Raw genomic sequence first — 4,552 nt, forward strand, 5'->3', positions numbered from 1 at the left:
GACCCCCCACCCCACCCACCACCCCTGGCTTCAGTTTTGTCTTTGTAACCTCCCCCACTCACTTAAACTACACGGGAGAGCGGGTAGCTTTTGGATTCCAGAGTACCGGATAGATAACATTTATATAGCGCTTATTGCATACCTGGAACTGTGAGTAAATGTTTTTCATTTGTCTCATTTGATTCTCACAACCACCCTAGGAGGGACAGGCTGTTATCATCATCTCCATTTTACAAATGAGGAAATGAAGACAAATAGAGGTCAAGTGATTTGCCCAGAGTCCCACAGCTAGGAAGTATTTGAAGCTAGATTTGAACTCGGGTCTCCCTGATGCTAGACCCAGTGCTCTGTTCAGATGCCCTTAGCAGGGTTGGGTGAGAAGCCCCAGCCTGAATGATGACCAGGTGTGATCTAGCCTTCAAAGATAAAAGTCAGGAGGCATGAGGGATACTCACCATAAGCAAAAAGGGAGATCTCTCACAGGAGACATAGGAAGCTCAGTTCCAAAGAAAAGTTTGAGTTTATAATCAAGCACAAGAGGTTTTGTTAGAAGCATCTCTGCAGGGGCAGCTGGGTAGCTCAGAGGAATGAGAGTCAGGCCTAGAGACGGGAGGTCCTGGGTTCAAATCCGACCTCAGCCACTTCTCAGCTGTGTGACCCTGGGCAAGTCACTTGACCCCCATTGCCTACCCTTACCACTCTTCTGCCTAGGAGCCAATACACAGTATTGACTCTAAGATGGAAGGTAAAGGTTTAAAAAAAAAAAAAAAAAAGCATCTCTGCTCTTTGTTCTTGGTTCCTGGGATAAATCTACTGAAAAGCTTTGTAGCTGAGACTCATAGCAATGGGACAGATGTAATGGGGATAATTTGAGGAAAGGTGTGTGGTACAAGGGAATTTTGACCCCCTCTCTCTGTACTACACAGCTCGCTGCTTAAGGGAACAAGCCAAGGCAGTTTTGGTCTTTATTTCTTTCAAGAGAGAGAGTATTAGGGGTAACTAGGTAGCACAGTGAATAGAGCATAAGGCCTGGAGTTGGGAGGATCTGGGTTCAAATTTGACCTGAGGCATTTCCTAGCTATGTGACCCTGGATAAGTCATTTAATCTCAATTGCTTAGCCTTTGCCCCTCTTCTGTCTTAGAACTGATATGAAGATAGAAGATAAAGGTTTAAAAAAACAAACTGACAGCTATATAGCTCAGTGGATTTAGAGTCATGTGTAGAGATGAGAGGTCCTGGGTTCAAACCTAGACTTAGATACTTCTTAGCAATGTGATCGTGGGCAAGTTACTTAATGCCCACTGCCTAGCCCTTACTCTTCTACCTTGGAACCAATACACAGTATTAATTCTAAAATGAGAGTTAAGAGTTTTGAGAGAGAGAGAGAGAGAGAGAGGGAGGGAGAGAGGGAGGGAATATTACTGTAATGGCTAAAGAAAAGGCTTGATTTTCTTAGAAGAATTCACTAGGGTAGCACTAATTCTTTTCATGAGAAAGTTGATCCTCTAGCCCAGTGATTCCCAAAGTGGACGCCACCGCCCCCTGGTGGGTGCTGCAGCAATCCAGGGAGGCGGTGATGGCCACAGGAGCATTGATCTTTCCTATTAATTGCTATTAAAATTTAAAAATTTAATTTCCAGGGGGCTGAGTAATATGTTTTCTGGAAAGGGGGCGGCAGGCCAAAAAAGTTTGGGAACCACTGCTCTAGCCAAAGGCTTCTGCAGGAGCTAACAAAAGCTCACCAGCCATGTGCCCAGGGGAGCGATGCCTGGCAGCCAGGAGGGAGTAGTGGGTAGAAATGATACATTCCGCACCGTGCTCCAATCTGTCTCCTATACTGACTGGGCTCTCCTCTCTCTGACCCCCCCTTGATGTGTAGACACCCATTACAGAGAAACTGTATGATCAACTACACTGCTTTCCATTATAAGCAAGCTGCAGAAATTCACCTTTTATTGGGATGAATATAGAGAGAGAAAGACTGTCAGGGAGTAGGCCTATGGGTCAAAAATGCCCCTGTAGCACAGAATTCCCTGCATGTGCATCAGTCATCCATACTCCTGACTAGACATTACCTATGTATCGATTCACCCCCATTATTATGGGTTTCTGGGAAAATGTGTCCTAGGTTTGTGGGGAAATCATTAACTAGTACTTTAAAAAATATTTTACTATTCATTTAAATTTTATATTTATACTTTAAATATTTTACTATTACTTTTTAAAATATTTTATTACTACTATTTATTTTTCTTATTATAGTATTTCATTAAATACCTTTGCTCTAAATTAATTGTGTCTTCTGGCTGAGCATTAAAGGCTACCGCATCAGTGGAGGCCCAGGAGCAAGAACTGACACTCACAGAGTATCTTGACCTTCTTTTGGGAAGCCCCTCCCAAAAGGGCAACATGTAACTGTGGGATATGTGGAAGGAAGAACCCTCTCCCACTGTGCCAGCGGGAGACTTGACTGGGCAGGGATGTATATGGGAGCCTCAGGCCTCTAGCCTGACCATCTTCTCTCCCATGACCTAGACCTGCTCCCAGGAGAGAGGAGAAGAAGCCACATAGGTCCTCCATTATCCATGTCTCATTCCTCCAGTACAACATGAGCTTGTCTTTGTATCCTTAATTCCTAGCATACAGGCAAGAGACTGAGATACATAGAAGGCAATAATTGTCTGTTAAACTGAGATCCTGCCTCGTCTGGCCATGACTGGGATGCCCAGAGAGGATACAGACTTCATGCCCCTACCCTCTGTTCACTAAAGGAGCCTCAAATTTGTGGAAGTGTCCACAGAAAAGACCCCTTTCTCCTAGCTCTAACCCCAGAAGACCTTGCTCTCCCCAGAAGTTGGTCGCATCCACCCATCAAGTAATCCTTGGATCAGTGATAGGGCCACGGCTCCTGATGGGGGCTTGGATATCTTATCCCAGCTAGAAGAATTGCAGCTCTCTCTACCACTCCCAATCAAGCAATAAACATTTATTAAGCACCTACCATGTGCCAGACATTGTGCAAATACAGGGGATACAAAAAGATGCCTTTGTTTTTGCCTGAAGGTGCTTCCTACCTCTAGGCAGATGCTAGTGTATTTTCCAGCCTGGATACATACTTGACTGCCCCAAACCTTATTCCCAGGGCAAGGGAACCAAGAGGTAACCCTCCTTGGTCTGTGGGAGCTGGTAGGGGTGGAAAAGGAAGCTGGGATAGAACATGGGCAGTACTGCTATAGGAGACATATAAAGTTTTCAAAGCGTTTTATTTGATTTGATTCTCACGATAAATCCTATGAGGTAGGTATTACAATTACCAGTGTTTAATGCATTGTTAGTGGAGTTGTGAATTGATCCAACCAATCTGGAAGCCAATTTGGAACTATGCCCAAAGGGCTTTAAAAGATTGCCTGCCCTTTGATTCAGCCATACCACTGCCGGGTTTGTACCCCAAAAAGATAATAGGGGAAAATACATGTACAAACATATTTATAGCCACACTCTTTGTGGTGGCAAAAAACTGGAAAATGAGCTGTCCATTAATTGGGGAATGGCTGAACAAATTGTGGTATCTGTTGGGGATGGAATACTATTATGCTCAAAGGAATAATGAACTGGAGGAATTCCATGTGAACTAGAATGACCTCCAGGAATTGATGCAGAGAGAAAGGAGCAGAACCAGGAGAACATCGTACACAGAGACTGATACACTGTGATACAATTGAACATAATGGACTTCTCTACTAGCAGCAATGCAATGATCCAGGACAATTATGAGGGACTTATAAGAAAAAACACTCTCCACATCTAGAGAAAGAACTGTGGGAGTAGAAATGCAGAAAACATACGATTGATCACATGGTTTGATGGGGATATGATTGGGGATGTAGACTCTAAATGATCACTCTATTGCAAATATTAATAATATGAAAATAGGTTTTAAACAATGATACACGTAAAACCCAGTGGAATTGCTTGTTGGCTCCAGGAGAAGGGTGGGAGGAGGGGAGAGAAAGAACATGAATCATGTAACCATGGGAAAGTATTCTAAATTAATTAATTAAATAAAAATGGAAAAATGCGAGGTGGGAAGCAATTACTAGTGTTATTCTCATTTTACAGGTGAAGAAACCAAGTCTCAGAGAAATTCAGTGACTTGCTCAGGATCAGACAGTAAGACAGTAACCAAGGTGGAATTTGAACCTAAGTCCTCCAACATCCCCTACAGGATTCTCTTCACTGAGGGAAGGTGACAGACCACTCTGTTGAAGGCTCTGGTGGGGAAGGAGGTGGCTTTTTTTGGGTGGGTGGATTCTCTATGAATTTAGGACATTAATACAGCATGTCTTCCTTAATCCTCAGTTACTAAGAGTTAAAAGGGGCATAAAGGGAGTACCCATAGGAGTACAACGATTCCCATAGAAGGTCTCCAGGAAAACAACCATGTTGTGTGATGCAACCTTACAAAGAACACTTGGTACCATAGAAACAATGCTTTAAATGGAAGCTTTGGTAATTATTGGCATAGGCTGTGGAGTGTGGGCTGAGAAACTA

This window comes from Gracilinanus agilis, chromosome 4, assembly GCF_016433145.1.
Source record: "Gracilinanus agilis isolate LMUSP501 chromosome 4, AgileGrace, whole genome shotgun sequence".
Lineage (NCBI taxonomy): Eukaryota > Metazoa > Chordata > Mammalia > Didelphimorphia > Didelphidae > Gracilinanus > Gracilinanus agilis.